Genomic DNA, 18,943 nt, shown 5'->3' with positions numbered 1-18,943 from the left:
AACAAGAAAATAGTTTCAAGTAGCTTCCAGGGTCCAGCTCGATGTGTTTAAACAAGAGAACAGCAAGATGACAGCAATCTGTAAGTCATTGAGTGAGGACATCAGATGTGTATGTGAATCCATGATAACAATGGACAGAGAATTCAGATTATCTCGAGGGACAATCAAGGCAGAACAACATGGTTGTGGACGGAATTGCAGAATCTCCACATGAGACCTGGACAGAGTCTGAGGATAAAGTGAAGGAAATGATCTCGGAGAAACTGAAGATGGACCACAGGAAGATTGAGGTAGAGCGCGCCGACAGGACTGGAAAACCCAACATCAGCCCAGGTGTCAGGCATTGCTTAGATCCTCAATGACAGGCTCATTGTCCACCCTCCCTCCCTAAAGCCTGGAAGGGATGAGAGAGCTAAGCCTATGGGTTTGTAGCTTCAACCCCGTAGCACACACACACACTTACACACACCAACTGATTAATGGTCTGCTGAATGTATATATTTTTTTATCTTCCTATGTTTGCTCTTTTCCATATTATGTCTATTTCTTATAAGCTACCCAGGAAAGGGCTGAAAACAGCCCATATTCATATGTTTAGCTTTAGAAATAAGGTTCATGAAATCAATTACTTGCTATCAGATCAAAATTATATATTAGCCATTTCTGAGACTCACTTAGATAATAAATTGTATACAGCAGTAGCAATAATATATAAGAGACAAGAATGCTTATGGGGGAGGTATTGCTGTATATATTCAGAGCCATATCCCTGTAATTCTTAAGAGAAGATCATAAGTCAAGTGTTATTAAAATGTTGTGATTGTAGGTTCACCTGGTACATATAAAGCCTTTTCTTTAGGGGTGTTGCTATAGGCCACCAAGTGCTAACAGTCAGTATCTTAATAATGTGTGTGAAATGCTTGATAGTGTATGTGATGTAAACAAGTCTACTTTCTTGGCGACTTGAATATTGACTGGTTTTCAACAAGCTGTCTGCTCAAGAGGAAGCTTCATACTGTAACCAGTGCCTGTAATCTGGTTCAGGTTATTAATCAACCTACCAGGGTGTTTACAAACACTACAGGAACAAGATCATCCACATGTATTGATCACATGTTTGCTATTACTGTAGAACTTTGTTCTAAAGCTGTATCCATACCCATTGGATGCAGTGATCCTAATATAATGGCTACTGTATATCCAGGAAAGCCAACGTTCTAAAAGCTGGGCCTAAAATAGTGTATCATACAAAAGATTTAGCTGTGACTCATATGGATGATGTTAAAAATATTTGTTGGTCTGATGTGATTAATAAGGAGCATCCAGATGCTGCACTTGAGTGTATGAAAATTGCTTCTTCCAATTACTGATAAACATGAACCTGTTAAGAAACTGACTGTTAGAACTGTTAAGGTACCATGGATTGATGAGGAATTGAAGAACAATGGTTGAAAGAGATGGGGCAATAGGAGTGGCTAATAAGTCTGGCTGCACATCTGACTGGCTGACTTACTGCAAATTGCAAAATTATGTTACTGAATTCAACAAAATGCAGAAGAAACTGTATTATGAAGCCAAGTTCAATGATTTAAATATTGAGTACTTAAAATAAAATTATGGGCAGAAAGACAAATTCCAACTACGTCTTTTTATAAAGGTACAAGGCGAGACACAGATGCAGACACAGGATGCAGATGGTTTGAGTCTTTGATATTTATTAATCAATCCAAAAGGGGTAGGCAAGAGAATGGTTATGGACAGGCAAAAGGCCAAAACCAGTTCAGAGTACAGGAGGTACAGAGTGGCAGGCAGGCTTGAGGTCAGAGCAGACAGAATGGTCAGGCAAGCAGGTACGGGAGGACTAGCAAAAAGAGAATAGAAGCAGGAGTACGGGAAAACACGCTGGTTGACTTGAAAGAGAGACAGGAAACACAGGGATAAATATACCAGGGGAAATAAGCGACACCTGGGGGGGGGGTGGAAACGATCACAAGGACAGGTGAAACAGATCAGGGTGTGACACTTTCATCAAATCAGATGGCTTATTCATCACAAAACCATTTGATGTTGCCAGTTATTGTAATGATTACTTGTGGGTAAATTTAGGCAGGAAATGCCAACAAAGAACAGTGAGCCATCATACTCATGCATAATAAAAAAAAGAAAAAGAAAAGAAAGCGTTGTAAGTTTAAATTTTGTAAAGTTAGTGTGGGAGAGGTGAAAAAAATATTGTTATCGATCAATATTGACAAATCTCCTGGCATTGACAACTAGATATAAAGCTATTGAGGATGGTAGCTGACTCTATAGCCACTCCGATCTGTCGTAGCTTTAATCTGAGCCTAGAGGAAAGTCTTTGTCCTCAGGCCTGGAGGGAAGCCCAAGTAATTCAGCTACCTAAGAGTGGTAAAGAGGCCTTTACTGGTTCTAACAGCAGACTTATCAGCTTGCTGCCAGCTCTTAGCAAACTTTTTGAAAAAATGGTGTTTTACCAAATACATTGCTATTTCTCTGTAAATAAGTTAACAACAGACTTTCAGCATGCTTATAGATAATAATAATAATAATATATGCCATTTAGCAGACGCTTTTATCCAAAGCGACTTACACTCAACATCTACTGCACTGACACAAAAGACTGATGATTGGTTGAAGGAAAGTGATAATAAGAAGATTGTGCGAGATGTACTGTTAGATTTCAATGCAGCCTTTGATATTATTAACCATAACCAGTTGTTAAGAACTTATGTCTTATAGCTTTTCAACCTCTGTCATATTGTGGATTCAGAGCTATCTATCTAATACAGTGGTTCCCAAACTCGTACCCCTTAAAACATTTAACCTCCAGCTGCGTACCCCCTCTAGCACCAGGGTCAGCGCACTCTCAATGTTGTTTTTTTGCCATCATTGTAAGCCTGCCACACACACACACACCATACAATACATTTATTAAACCTAAGAATTAGTTTTTGTCACAATCCGGCTCGTGGGAAGTGACAAAGAGCTCTTATAGGACCAGGGCACAAATAATAATATAATAATAATCAATAATTTTGCTCTTTATTTAGCCATCTTACATATGAAAATGTATTTGTTCATCAATAATGGTGAATAACTTACCACAGGTTAATGAGAAGGCTGTGCTTGAAAAGGTGCACATAACTGCAATGTTGGGTTGTATTGGAGAGAGTCTCAGTCTTAAATCATTTTCCACACACAGTCTGTGCCTGTATTTAGTATTCATGCTGGTCAGAGCAGAGAATCCACTCTGACACTGGTATGTGGTTGTAAAGGACATCAATGTTAACAGCACAATTTATCAAGGCAAGAAACTCTGAGCACAGCCCTATCCAGAAATCTGGCAGTGACTTCTGATGAAATTTTCACAGAACCGCTTGTTGCAGTTTTGATGGGGCTCTCTAGTTTAGATATCGGCAAGTGGACTGGAGGCAGGGCAAGAAAGGGAATAATGAATCCAGTTGTTTGTGTTGTTCATTTCGGGAAAGTACCTGTGTAATTCCTCACCCGGCTCACTCAGGTGCTTCACTATATTACATTTAACATTGTCCGTAAGTTTGAGTTCATTTGCACACAAAAATTCATACAATGATGGAAAGACCTGTGTGTTGTACTTGTTAATGCCAACAGAAAAGAGCTCCTACTTCTTAAGCATAGCCTCAATTTTGTCCCACACATTGAATATAGTTGCAGAGAGTCCCTGTAATCCTAGATTCAGATCATTCAGGCGAGAAAAAACATCACACAGATAAACCAGTCCTCATGCAAGCGGTCAGACAAGTGAAATGATGGTCAGTACAGAAAACTTTAAGTTCGTCTCTCAAATTAAAAAAAACATGTCAATACTTTGCCCCTTGATAACCAGCGCACGTCTTTCTGTATGTTACATGGTCGCTGCCCATATCATTTCATAATGCAGAAAATAAACGAGAGTTCAGGGGCCTTACTTTAACAAAGATAACCATTTTCACTGTAGTGTCCAAAACGTCTTTCAAGCTGTCAGGCATTCCCTTGGCAGCAAGAGCCTCTCGGTGGATGCTGCAGTGTACCCAAGTGGCATCGGAGCAACTGCTTGCACGCGCGTTACCACTCCACTATGTCTCCCTGGCATGGATTTTGCGCCATCCGTACAGATAAACACATCTTGACCACCAAAGTCCATTTGATGTCACAATGCTCTCCAGTACTTTAAAAATATCATGTCCTGGTTTCCTGTGGTTTGCAGAAGAGGATGTCTTCCTTAATTGAAGTGAAATAAAAAATAAAATAAATACGCAACGCAGGACAAGCTAGATAAACTAGTAATATCATCAACCATGTGTAGTTATAACTAGTGATTATGATTGATTGATTGTTTTTTTATAAGATAAGTTTAATGCTAGCTAGCAACTTACCTTGGCTTCTACTGCATTTGCGTAATAGGCAGTCTCCTTGTGGAGTGCAACGATAGGCAGGTGGTTGTAGCGTTGGACTAGTTAACTGTAAGGTTGCAAGATTGAATCCCCCGAGCTGACATGGTGAAAATATGTCGTTCTGCCCCTGAACAAGGCAGTTAACCCACCATTCCTAGGCCGTCATTGAAAATAAGAATGTGTTCTTAACTGACTTGCCTAGTTAAATAAAGGTATAAAAATATATATATATTAACAAAGATCTGCAAAATCGGCGCCCAAAAATACCGATTTCCGATTGTTCTGAAAATTTGAAATCGGCCCTAAGTAATCAGCCATTCCGATTAATCGGTCGACCTCTAGTTATGATATCGTTTAGGACCTTGAGCATGGCTGAGGTGCACCCATGACCAGCTTGTTAACTTGGCGTTTGAAGACCTTAGAAAGGCAGGGTAGGATTGATATAGGTCTATAGCAGTTTGGGTCTAGAGTGTCACCCCCTTTGAAGAGGGGGTTGACCGCGGCAGCTTTCCAATCTTTGGGGATCTCAGACGATACGAAAGAAAGTTTGAACAGCCTAGTTAATAGGTGTTTTAATTTTAGAAAGAGAGGGTCCAGATTGTCAAGCCCGGATGATTTGCAGGGGTTCAGATTTGCGGTTCTTTCAGAACATCAGCTATCTGGATTTGGGTGAAGGAGAAATGGGGGAGGCTTGGGTACATTGCTGTGGGGGGCGCAGGGCTGTTGACCGGGGGTTAAAGAGAGGAGATCTCCAATGAGGAGGTGCTAATGTAGGTTACGTTTTAAAGACACTTTATGTGGGACCGGGAGCATTGCCCTGCCCTGCCTCCAGACTCTGAAGTGGTTCCATACAGCGCCTCCGTAGCTGTTGTTTTTCTTCCTGTGTGGGAGCCAGGCAGCCACTTGATAACCTGATCCCAGATCTGTTTGTGCTGTTTTGCAAACAACCACAGGACTTGTCATGGCAGCTCAAACAGATCTGGGACCAGACACTGGGATCGCCTCCTGGGCCCATGGCCACAACTGGAGAATGGAGTAGAGAGTGGGACAGAAGAGCTGGGAACTGGGTGCAGATACAGCTTCTCAGCATTAATAGGAGGCTATTATTGTTTGGCCTTGAAAATACCTTTTGTAAGAATGAGTAATGACGACAATAGAGGATCCCTCCGTTGAATAAATATTATTATATTTTTCTACCTTTGATCCATTCATGCATTGTTTTTCAGTCTTTTGCTTTGTGTGTTTACTGAAGTGCCCTAGTTGGTAGGTATCATGTATCAAGGTAAGACCCATGTGCAGACTGTGTGAAGTAACAATGTTTATTGTAACAACAGGGGCAGGCAACGACAGGTCAAGGCAGGCAGGGGTCGATAATCCAGAGTAGGAGCAAAAATACAGGATGGCAGGCAGGCTCAGGGTCAGGACAGGCAAGGGTCAAAAACCAGGAGGACGGAAAAAGAGAAGCTGGGAAAAGACAGGAGCTGACAGGAAAACGCTGGTAAGCTTGACAAACAAGACAAACTGTCAAAGACAGACAGAAAACACAGGTATAAATACCCATAGGATAAGTGGGGAAGATAGATGACACCTGGAGGGGGTGAAGACAAGTACAAGGACAGGTGAAACAGATTAGGGCGTGACAGTAGGGCAATTTTTCCGATGCACAGCTAGCCTCTGAGTCTTTGTGAAGTTTTCCTCCTTCAAGTTTTATATTGTTAGACAATAATTTAATATGATTTGAGATTGCATCAGTTAACTCTGGCAAGAAAGGGAAAAGGCAACATAGCCAGCCTATTCCTCACACTCCATGATGTCACCATCAGGCTGTTTTTCCGTTGAGAGAAGAGAACACTCAAGGAGTTTACGAGGAGAGAATATTCCTCTCTCTTCCAAGATGATTGGCAAGTTAGTTTCTCCTTGTGAGGTGTGGGGAATATGTGTCAGTAAGAGAGAGAAACAGAGGGAGAGAGAGTGGGAGAGAGAATCAGAGAGAGTAAGAGAGACAGGGAAAGAGAGAGGTGAAGATGGCAGTGCTAAGAAGCCCACTCTGGCTGCCTCTCCTCTCTTCTCATTTCCTCTCATCTCTTCTCATGTTTCTCTCTGAGTGAGATATCGAGTGGACACTAGAGGCTACAGCCAATACTCTCGCATATCCCACATTGACAGGTGGCTCTTCAGAACAAACCCCACACACACACCCCACATTGACAGGTGGCTCTTCAGAACAAACCTACCACACATACACGCAGCGGATTTATGCAATATAATTAATCTGTTTGGCCTGGACACAAAGGGCTGTGAGACAGGTTTAATCCTTGACACATGGAAAGTGGGATGTATAAGGAGGGTACGGGGCAACAGAAGACAAACGGCAGAGGGGCTAAGAATCTTGGAGATCGGGAAAGGGCCAATAAAAGAGGGGGAAAGTTTGCAGGACCCCGGAGAGGACAGATCCCAAGTGGACAGCCATACCCTCTGCCCAAGACGATAGCGGGGAGCCGGGGTCCGGTGGCGGTCCACCTGTCGACGATACCTCGTGGGAAGAGCGGTCCGAGCTCTCTTCCAGGTACGCCAACAGCGACGGACGAACATCTGGGTAGAGGGTATGTTGACCTCTTCCTCTTGCTCCTGAAAGAGCGGGGTCTGATAACCCATGGAGCACTCGAAGGGCGAGAGCCTAGTGGCCGAGCAGGGAAGGGTGTACTCCACCCACATGAGTTGCTGGCTCCAGGTGGTGGGATTGGCCAAGACGAGGCATCGAAGAGTTGTCTCCAGGTCCTGATTAGCACACTCTGACTGGCCGTTGGATTGGGGATGAAACCCAGAGGACAGGCTGGCCGACAATCCAATGAGTGTGCTGAATGCCTTCCAGAACCGGAACAAGAAATGAGGACCACTGTCGGAAACCATGTCCACCAGAAGTCCATGGATCCGGAAGACATTCTGCACCATGAGCTGGGCAGTCTCATTGGCAGAAGGTAGCTTGGGGAGGGGAATTAAATGGGCGGCTTTGGAAAACCTGTCCACCACGGTGAGGATAGGGGTGTTGCGGAGGGTGACCAGTGACGAAGTCCAGGGATATATGTGACCAGGGATGGTTAGGGACAGGAAGAGTTTGAAGGAGGCCAGCCGGAGTTGCCGAGGAATCTTGTTCTGAGCACAGATGGCGCAGGCGGCGACGAACGCGGAGACGTCAGGAACCATGGTGGGCCACCATCGCACAAAGGCCAGGGTCCGACGGAAGCAAGAGTGGCAGGCAAGCCTGGAGGAATGAGGGACAAACATCCGGTTAGCCGGGCCCGCCTCACGGGCCTGGTTTTCTATTCCCCAGGTGAGGGTAGCCGCAAGGCATGATGTAGGGGGAATGGTTTCGGGGTTTGTGGGTGTAGAAGTGGGGCAATCGCGGCGTGAAAGTGCGTCCGGCTTAACATTCTTAGACCTCGGGCGGTAGGAGATGGTGAAGTTGAACCTGGTGAACAACAGGGCCTATCGAGCTTGCCTGGAGTTGAGACGCTTGGCGGTGCTGCGATATTCCAGGTTCTTGTGATCCATCCACACTACGAATGGAAGTTCTGCCCCCTCTAACCAATGTATCCACTCCTCCAAGGCCATCTTCACTGCGAGTAGTTCTCTGTCCCCCACATCACAATTCCTCTCTGTGGCATTAAGGCGATGGGAGAAGAAGGCAGCTTAAGGTCCAGCGCAGAACGCTGGGACAGGACAGCCCCCATTCCAACATCCAAAGCATCTACTTCCTCCATGAACTGACGGGAAGGGTCCTGATGGATCAATATGAGAGCTTTGGTGAAGTGGTTCTTAACTTCTTATGGTATAGTGGACGGTTGCGTCCCACTTGGGCAAAAAACAGGGAAAATGCAGGGCGGCAAATAAAAAAAATGATATAAAAATCTAACTTTCATTAAATCACACATGTAAGATACTCAATTAAAGCTACACTTGTTGTGAATCCAACCAATATGTCAGATTTTAAAAAGGCTTTTTGGCGAAAGCATAAGAAGCTATTATCTGATGATAGCCCAATAGTAAACAAAGAGGGTAGCATATTTCAACCCTGCAGGCACTACACAAATCGCTGAAATAAAATATAAAACATGCATTACCTTTGACAAGCTTCTTTGTTGGCACTCCAATATGTCCCATAAACATCACAATTGGTCCTTTTTTTCAATTAATTCTGTCCATATACATTGGGGCAAAAAAGTATTTAGTCAGCCACCAATTGTGCAAGTTCTCCCACTTAAAAAGATGAGAGAGGCCTGTAATTTTCATCATAGGTACACTTCAACTATGACGGACATATTTATCCAAATGTCCATTTATTTGACGGGTTTGATCCAGAAAAAAACAGCTTCCAAAAAAACGCAACGTCACTACAAAATATTTCAAAAGTTGCCTATAAACTTTGCCAAAATATTTCAAACTACTTTTGTAATACAACTTTAGGTATTTTTAAACATTAATAATCGATCAAATTGTAGACGGGTCCATCTGTGTTCAGTACAGGAAGACAACAAACCAACGCTACTTTTCACGTCTTGCGCAACTCTCAACAGTGTCACCCAGTTCCTAGATGGCCTACTTCTTCATTGCACAAATGAATAACCTCAACCAAATTCCAAAGACTGGAGACATCCAGTGGAAGCGGTAGGAACTGAAAACAGGTTCCTAAGAAATATAATTTGCCAATGAGAACTCAGTGAGCAGACAGACCAAAAACAAGAATTCTGAACGGCTAGTCCTCTGGGTTTTGCCTGCTACATAAGTTCTGTTATACTTACAGACATGATTCAAACAGTTTTTGAAACTTCAGAGTGTTTTCTATCCAAATAATATGCATATCTTATATTCCTGGCATGAGTAGCAGGAAGTTGGAATTGGGCACGCTATTTATCCAAAAGTGAAAATGCTGCCCCCTATACCATAAGAAGTTAAGGTCCAGGAATGCCCGGTCAGCAGCTGGGGACCACGTGAACGGGACCTTGGGAGAGGTGAGTGCTGACAAGGGGGAAGCCAAGCTGCTGTAACTCCGGTTAAAACGGCGGTAAAAATGGGAAAATCCTAAGAAACATTGCCGCTGGGTTGGGGCCAATCCAGTACCGCTCTCACCTTTCCTGGATCCATCTGCACATTCCCAGCAGCGATGACGTATCCAAGGAAGGAGATGGTGGAGCGATGGAACTCACATTATTTGGCTTTGATGAACAGGTGGTTCTCCAGGAGACGCTGGAGGTCTTGTTGGACATGGAGAACGTGTGTTTCGAACAGGGATTCTGTGTTCCAGGCACTCTCGGCAGCCAACGTGCGGAAATCAACCGCATAGTCCGCCACACTGTGGGAGTCTTGCCGAAGCTGGAGTAACTTCCAGGCAACCTCGCTCTACAACGTAGAGTCGAAAACCTTTTTCACCTAAGCCACAAAGTCCTCCAGGCTGAAACACATGGCAAATTGTTGTTCCCACACTGCCGTAGCCCAGGCGAGAGCCCTCCTGGACATTAACGTTATGAGATACGCTATCTTCGAGCGGTCAGAGGGGAAGGAAGAGGGCTGGAACTCGAAGATGATTGAACACTGGGAGAGAAACGGCCAACAGGTTCCTGACCCTCCAGTGAAACGTTCCGGAGGAGGTACGTGGGGGTGGCCTGGAGAGACTCACTGCTGATAGTGGTGTTACTGGGGGGCTGGCAGGCTACTGTCGTGGCTGGCTGCCTCACAGATAATCCGCGGAGTTGCTCCAGCAATGTATTCAAGGCACAGTCATAGCGTTCTGCCAGGGAATCCGTCCAGAAGACCTCAAAGTAACTCCTCATGACTCCCAATGGTGGCTCCTTGGGAGGAGATATTGTTGTGGAGCTGGTCCGAGTCTGCTGGGTCAGTCATGACCAGTTCGTACTATCAGACCTCAGGATACTATCAGACCTGCAGACAGTTTGAAGTAACAAAAGATTATTAAAAAAATAGGGGTCAGGCAAATGACAGGTCAAGGGCAGGCAGAGGTCAGTAATCTAGAGCAGAGTCCGAAAGGTACAGAACGACAGGGCACGCAAAATGGTCAAAACCAGGAAAACTAGAAAACAAGGACTAGAGCGAAAACAGGAGTACGGAAAAAATGCTGGTAGGCTTGACAAGACAAGACGAACTGGCAATAGACAAACAGAAAACACAGGTATAAATACACAGGGGTTAATGGGGCAGATGGGCGACGCCTGGAGGTGGGTGGAGACAAACCCAAAGACAGGGGAAACCAAGCAGGGTATAACAATCTTTTTTACTTTTAGTTTTATATACGAGCTTCAAACAGCTGAAAATACAATATTTTTGGTTCTGGAAAATATATTTCACAGCAGTTTAGATGGTACAATGATTCTCTACACTATACATGCTTGTTTTGTCAGAAACTGAAATTAGGCAAACTATTAGAATTTTTTCAACCAGGAAATGGTGGGGTGATTTCTGCATAATGCAGCTTTAGGTCAGTGTCATGGTTACAGTCACGGTCACTTACGCTATTATAATAATGATATAGCATGTGATGCATCTTTCCAAATGGTCATTGTTATTGTCAGAGACTCGTGGCCTCACTAATGACTGTAAATTAACAGTCAATCCGTAGTGGCTACCCAGTACACAGATGATGATCATTGTGACATGTGAGCAATGTTCCCTCTAAGCTGCATTCAGGCGCGAAGCTCCCTGCGACTGCCATGCATAACAAATATCAGCCCGCACAGAGTAGCACGAGATTGAACTTCACTGAACTTTCTAGAGTGTTTCTCCTTAGTTAACATTGTCAAAGTTTCCCTTTACTGTGGGAATTGTGATCGAGTCAACGCAATATTAGCTACTTTCAATGCAACGTCCCGAAACAAAACAAACTATGCAAGACTTAGTATGCAAAAGTAAATATGCAAGCGATTTTCTTGTAGGCAGAACACATCAGTGCGTGATTCTTTTGCATTGCCATACAGACTCAACACGTACTCTACACAGACCGTTGCAGCATAACCAATCAGAGCTGCAGTAAGCCTATATGCAAATTGCCATAATGGATCTATGCCATTCAGTTTCAACTGGACTGTGTTAACAGCATGAGCGGTGGTCGTGAATAGATGCGCTTTTAAAAAAATATCAAAGCGAGAGCAGCATTTAGCTATGTGTGCACATTTGTTTATATCCTTTGCTAGTTAATGAGTTATTAGCACAGTTATAAATCATTTGTAGTCAGCAATGGGGGAGTGGTTGCTTCCAACAAGAGCACAAAATGTGTGCATTTAAAGCCATCTTTGAAAAGCGATTCAGGAAAATAACTGTTTTAATGCCTAAAAGGGGCACTGTTGTATTTTTAGACTGTCTTAAATAAGTTAAGTAGCCAATAGGCATAGCGTAGTATAATTGGTCTGATTCTCTGTAATAATGGTATGGGAATAATAATGAATTTGATTTTGTAAAGTGGGAGAAGTGGATAAACAAGTTAATTTAAAGCCCTGTATGTTTTTTTTCCAAATGTCTCATGGAATGCAGGCCTACATTGAACACCACATATTGGCTGCTACTGTGGACTGATTGATAGAACAGCTATTTCCATGTTAAAATGTTATGGGATGTGTTTTTCTCCATAGTTTTTGATGGTAGACCACGCTGGTAGGACTACATTACGATCAAATAACCACAGTAGCCTACTTGACCACTGTTAAAACTATAACTTAAAGCAGTTACAGCCTCAGTGTTCACAGTAAACACGCACCGGAAGTTGCACAGAAGTTTCACAACGTTGAAGGGAACATTGCTTGTGAGTCAGTTGTCTACTGGCTGAAAATCTGAAATTGTGTGTTTTTCTGTTTTATGCAATAATTAAATTGAGGCTAAAGGCAGGCGGAGTTGTCTGGGCTTAATCAGGCTCTAAATCTGAATATGTTTCTGTGTGGGGTGTCAAACAGGATGTGGGGCCTGTAAACCTCTCTGCTCTCTGAAACATTTCTCAGTCGTTAGGCAGCCTTGGAAACATATTTTGTGTGGTATAGGCCTTGTACAGTGCAGTACAGGGGTGTGGTCAGCCAGCCAGAGTTCCCTATTTTACCGCTCACCACAAACTGACTGGAGTGTTTTCCATCACAACCCAGAGAGCAGTAATATTCTCCAGCTTATTACTACCCACATTTTCTACGGACTTGTCATGTTGTAAGTTGACGATCCAAATTTGAACAGTTGGAAAATGTGTAAAATGCTTACCACAAATGCTTAATCCTCGGCCCTCCCTCTTCTCTCTACTGAAGCTAGAACTATTTTCTTCTGAGACAAAGACAAGCTTTGTCAGCACAGCCAGGACATTTGTAAGTGAGAAATGTGCACGTCGTCCACCAAGGCATCTATGGTGCTTTTGATTTCTAAAATACTAGTATATTCAAAGACATGAATAAAAGAAGCACATATCTTCCTACTAAGGACGAGCAACACAGACACAGGTCTCGAAAGTTATTTACCATACAATGGGGTGATTGTGTCCTCTACAATCTGTCATACACATGAGCTAAGCCTAAGGTAGCCTAAATCAAATGACCACAGTGTCCTGAGGGAAGGGAGACAAATAACAGGATTGAAATAAAATATCTTCTCAAAACAACTGCGTCTCCACCTCTCCCACCGCCTGTACCTCAGCTTGGAAAAATAGTCTGAGTGGGGAGGGAGACTTCCTCGTGGCTAGACTGTGTGTGTGTGTGTGTGTGTGTGTGTGTGTGTGTGTGTGTGTGTGTGTGTGTGTGTGTGTGTGTGTGTGTGTGTGTGTGTGTGTGTGTGTGTGTGTGTGTGTGTGTGTGTGTGTGTGTGTGTGTGTGTGTGTGTGTGTGTGTGTGTGAGAGAGCGTGCGTGCGTGTCTGAGAGAGAGGTATAGGCAGCACAGAGGCGGACAGGCTGCTTCCGTGTCTTGATCTGTGTGTGTGTGGAGGCAGTAGCAGCTGGACTACTCTTGGCCCTGCTGCTCTTTCTCAGTGGCTCTCTGATCCAAAGGTCTGGCTGGCGTGTTGCTCTCTGTGCATAGACGCTGTATGTGTAGTCTGTCCAGCTCAACTCCGGTAGGAGTCAGTCAGTGTGTATAGGGGGAGTTACAGTGCAGGGCAGTTTCTGTGAAGGTGTCACCAAGACCATTGCTGTTTTCTTTCTGTGAGTACACTCTCTATGACACTCTATCCCGCTGTCTCCCTTTCTCTTTCACCCCCTTTTGATATCTATGTTTATGTTTTTAGAGCTCAGTCTCAGTCTGTGACCTTTTCATAAGTTGGTTAAAGGTAGTCAGGTTGAAACATAAAACATTTTGAGGTATTTGAGGACATTAGTTGGACAATTGAAAATTAAAAATGTTTTTTTTTTATGGCTGATCTTAACAGATATCCACATACCTTTTTTAGTAACATTATGGGCTAAATATACCAGTCACTTTTTCTCTGAAGTAACAACCTGCTATATAATGCTAGTGTTGGTCATAGTTCACCAGTAGTTCCCCTCTTTAGAGTCTTGATTATTTAAAGGCTGACTGAGGCTGAAGCCTGCCCTGGGCTGAGCCATGCAGAGTGGGTCACACATCAGAGGATGTGATGAAGCAGTGTGATATTCAACCCAACATCCTTTCTCCAACCCACTGCCAAACTGGGGCCAGCCAGGACTCAGGAGCCACCCACCCACTGTTTACTGTGGTGGATAATGCTGAGGAAATTAATCAGGCTCCTCCATATTCATGTTAGCTACAGTATGTTCAGCTAGCATTACACTATGTTCAGCTAGCAATGAGAGAGATATATATTTTAAGGGTATTACGAGGTGTATTTGGTGTATTATACCCCAAGTACATTTTTTGTTGTTGTGTGGTTGTTTAGGTAGGCCTAGATCTACAGTATTCTGTGCACCACTGCTTGTTGTAGCATCTGTCATCTCCATGGTGTGATTCCTATATAGCCAATATATGGAATCGTATGTAACCATCTGCAATCCATTCATTAAAGGACTGTGTCAGTCTTAATATTAAAGGAATAAGCACAGAGACACCACTTAATGTGTGGGTCTATGTGGTGGGCATCTCCTCTCAGGAAGTTGACTGCGAGTTGCCTGTCAGTGACAGAAGCTATCACTGGAGTTTATATGCAGAAAGAGGGAGAGTGGAGATGTCTGTCAGTGCTACCAAGCTCCATTAACCTTCTGATGATAGGAGCATGCCCCTGTGCCCTATATCCACATCTGCTCCCCTAAACAGAAACACTGAGCCTGGGCTGGGTAGAGAGACTGGACTGGTAGCCCGCCCACAGCACCTGCTTTATTGTACCTTCCCTATGAGATCAAGATACACAGTTCATTGGAGGGAGGTCTCCGACTGTGGGATTATAGACTGGAAGACGTTTAAAGTTCAACTTCCTGTGGACTGGTTTCATAGAGTAATTTTCTTAAGATTATGATATAAATAGTAGCCTATTTGGTTGTTGTGGTTCATGGGATGTTTGTTGTCAAAGGGATAGCGTAGCAATGTTCTCCAAATGGTTTGTTGTCTCTCCTTTAGGGTTCAAATGGATAAGAGGATGTCTCAAAAGTGTTTCACTCACATCTCAATCCCAAACAGATAAGAAATGTCAGTTGGTACAAGCTTTCTTTATCTAAACTCAGCAACCTTTGGATTGTTGTTAGCTCTATGTATAAGAAAACCCCATAAGATCTCTATATTTGTAATCATCTCTTTTTGAGAAAGTCTTCACATCCCCTTGCTGTCAAAGTCCATGTAATTAGTGAAAATAACAACCCAATTGTCAAGGCAGTAGCTTTGGTAACTAGAAAATCATAATCTACTTTTTAATTTGCGGATATGCTCCTTACAAATTTCCATATTTAGCCTAACCTTCACACAAACTGATTTTGCCAAATTACTCATATTTACTGAGGAATATTGTGTTTTTGTGAAAATGTTTGAAGGGAAATTAGGGAAACCTGCTGTCATCAAGAAGACTTCATATTAATAAATAAAGTAATCTTTCATATTCTGATGTCTTTCTCTCTCGGTCTCTCTCTTTCTAAGACATTGGGTTTGTCATAATTAGGTAATTTTGATGGAGGACACACTCTCGGTCTAGTAATTGTCCTTCTCTCACAAGGTTGTCTTTACATAACTGTGTCTTGACAGTATAAAAACTAAACCTTGAGTGGGGCTGTTGCAGTGACCGTATTACCGCCACACCGGCGGTCACGGTAATTAGGCTTCTCCAAGCTCTGATTCTGCTGATGGTCATTAGTAGCCTACCAAACTTGCTAACTGCCTGGTACTCAGCAGTCTATTGTTCCTCTAATCACTCTGACATCAATGCAAATGTATCGAAAATCGAATCAAACACTTCATGAGAACCCATGAGCTCATGTTGTGCAACATTTCTATAGGCTATGCCAGTGGTTTCCAAACCACTTTTATAGTGCCGTACCCTTTCAAACATTCAACCTCCAGTTGCGTACCCCCTCTAGCACCAGGGTCAGCACACTCTCAAATGTATTTTTTTTTGCCATCATTGTAAGCCTGCCACACACACACTACGATACATTTTTTAAACATAATAATCAGTGTGAGTTTTATCACATCCCGGCTCGTGGGAAGTGACAAAGAGCTCTTATAGGACCAGGGCACAAATAATAATATAATAATCATCTATTTATTTAGCCATCTTACATATAAAACCATTTGACATTGTCGGTAAGCTTCAGTTAATTTGCACACAAAAAAAATCATACAATGATGGAAAGACCTGTGTGTTGTCCTTGTTAATGCAGACAGAGAAGAGCTCCAACTTCTTAATCATAGTCTCAATTTTGTCCCGCACGTTGAATATAGTTGCGGAGAGTCCCTGTAATCCTAGATTCAGATCATTCAGGCGAGAAAAAACTTCACCCAGATAGGCCAGTCGTGTGAGAAACTCGTCATCATGCAAGCGGTCAGACAAGTGAAAATTATGGTCAGTAAAGAAAACTTTAAGCTCGTCTCTCAATTTAAAAAAAAAAATCAATACTTTGCCCCTTAATAACGAGCGCATTTCTGTATGTTGTACAAGTGTTACATGGTCGCTGCCCATATCATTGCATAATACTAAAAATACACGAGAGTTCAGAGGCCTTGCTTTAACAAAGTTAACCATTTTCACTGTAGTGTCCAAAACGTCTTTCAAGCTGTCAGGCATTTCGAATCATAGTCGCACACCTCATGTAGCCTAGCCCTTAGGCCTACATGTTTTGATAAGATTTGTATCACAATTAAAGTGGCCAAATAACATCTTAAAATTAAGCAAATTCATTTGTTTTACAAGGGGTTTAGAGCCTAACTGGCATACATAAGCTTCAATATGCACATCGGAATTGGATAAGGACTCGCACAGTTGTGTCCCCGATGTGTCTGTCTTCACTTGTAGCCTGTGAAAAAGACCCGATCACGTGATGGAGAGCCATGTGAGTGAGAGGTGCTTAGGAGCGCGCAGCTCTCAGGGAGAAGAGCACAATGCAGCACTCCAGGCCAAGGGCACAACGACCACTGGCCGCAAAATACATTTATGTTTTAGGGTGCATTACGGCCACAAAAGGGATGCCACTGTAAATTTTGAGGAATTATCAAGTGCTTGTCAAATTGTGAATGAGAGACGAACGAAGAGTGTACAGCCTGCGCAAAAAAAATAAGCAGAGCTCATGCCTTTCAAGCTACTTTTTTCAAATCATCATTAGAGTCTCATCATGCAGCCTTACGATGTATTAAAAATCAAAACATATAGCCCAACGTTTGTAGAACAACTAAAGTTACATTAATAACTCTAAATTAAGAATATAGGAGTACCTATTTCTTTGTTAACAACTCAACACAGATTAGCTGCATGTGCGCACACCCCCAAATCGTTTGGAGAAAATATTAATATTTTTTTCAGCTTTATTCAGTTGTATTCTTCATACTATAAGATAATTCCACGGAATTCTAAGCAAATCTTGTCTGCAAAATGAACTAGTGTAACTCACAGCCGTTTGGCATAGCCAGATCAGGACCAGAGTTTGCTATTCTGTTCTTCTGAAATGGTCTACATTTTCTTCATATCATGCTTTATTAGACATGTATAAAATAAATAATGGATTTATTTTTGAAGGTGTAGGCTATATTATATGGATTTATTAAACTTTTAAAAATGTAAATGATCCAAAGGTCTGCATCAGTGGCTTGTAGGCTATGTGTGGAAACCAGGAGATGCTATATGTGTTTATTTTAATTAACGGTCAGTTACTGTGAGACCGACAGTTATTTGCTTGACAATCACCAGCTGACGAAATTTCGTGATTGCCACAGCCCTAACCTTGAGTCATGCACTACTACGAAGGTGAAAACAAATGTGGCCCTTGTGTCTTTGTCAGGATGCAGACTTTGTCTATATAGGCCCAGGCTCTGTCTCAGCGTACTGCAGAGACAGGTTTTACAAACAGTGTTTTACAAACAGTGAGCTGATTTCTAAATATTAGCTAATAAGTCTTTCCCTTTATTGCTTTTGACTCATGATTATTCAACAGACATTACCTCAGTGTTTGCTTCCTCAATTTCTGTTATTTCACTACATTTTCACATTTAAAGTTTATTTTCCTCAATTTTTGTCTCACTTCCTCATCTTGGCTTAACATGTTTTACCAACTTTTCGATATGATTTACATAGGCCTAACTATTGTCACATGCATTTGACTATCTAGCTGACGTACAGTACCAGACCTGTCTGTGAAAATGCAAGTGTGGATGGATGATATTCACACAGGCATGAGGAGAAGACAGTGGGCCCTAGCAACATCATATGACGGGCCACACACAGCACACACGTTTTGTTCTTCTATCCTCGTGGGGACCTAAAATAGATTTCCATTCAAACCCCTACACCTAACCTAAAACCTAACCCTAAACCTAACTCAATAACCCCTTACCCGTACCATAACTATAACCCTAATTGTAACCCTAACCCTAAACCTAACTCCAAAGCTTAAAATAGCCTTTGTCCTCATGGGGATGTGAGAAATGTCCCCACGAGGGAGAATTGTTTTACTAGCCTTGTGGGGACTTTTGGGGATTTTAGGTAACCACTTGGATAGATGAACCAATCCGATAAGACTGTAAGGACCTGCAGGTTCTCTATTTACAGTTCAATATAAAAAATATAAAAAATATGTATATATATATATAAAGTGACATTGGGAACTTTCCTAAGGAGACAACCACCTTCTATAGATCAGCAGACCTGGGTTCAATGGATTCAAATATTATTTGAAATCTATAAAATACTTTTATTGAATTTGCCCAGCGCAATGAATTTGTCCGGCGCAATGGAACATTTCCAAAAGGGCAAAACTCTGCCCACTTGGCTGTCATCTCAAACTATTTTAATGATTTAAAAAACAATTTGAACCCAGATCTGGGTAGATGATTTTGCTGGGAAGCCAGCTTGGTTTTATTCCTGCTCATGCTGCAT

General features: G+C 42.6%; 1 protein-coding gene across 4 annotated transcripts in view; it reads left to right on the top strand.

Annotated features, from left to right (window-relative positions):
• LOC118391155 (cytospin-B-like) overlaps positions 1-18,943 on the top strand; it is a 162,819-nt gene that overhangs the window by 19,148 nt on the left and 124,728 nt on the right. Inside the window, exon 1 of one of the 4 annotated variants that reach the window (XM_052457872.1) lies at positions 13,197-13,604. The exons of the other annotated variants lie outside the window; for them this stretch is intronic. The gene's annotated coding sequence lies outside the window, so the exon portion shown is untranslated. Of the gene's footprint in view, positions 1-13,196; positions 13,605-18,943 lie in introns of those variants that run through there. 4 annotated transcript variants of the gene reach the window in all.

This window comes from Oncorhynchus keta, chromosome 12 (genome assembly GCF_023373465.1).
Source record: "Oncorhynchus keta strain PuntledgeMale-10-30-2019 chromosome 12, Oket_V2, whole genome shotgun sequence".
NCBI lineage: Eukaryota > Metazoa > Chordata > Actinopteri > Salmoniformes > Salmonidae > Oncorhynchus > Oncorhynchus keta.
Note: the sequence above shows the minus strand (reverse complement) of the source record. Positions and strands in the feature narration are given on the sequence as shown.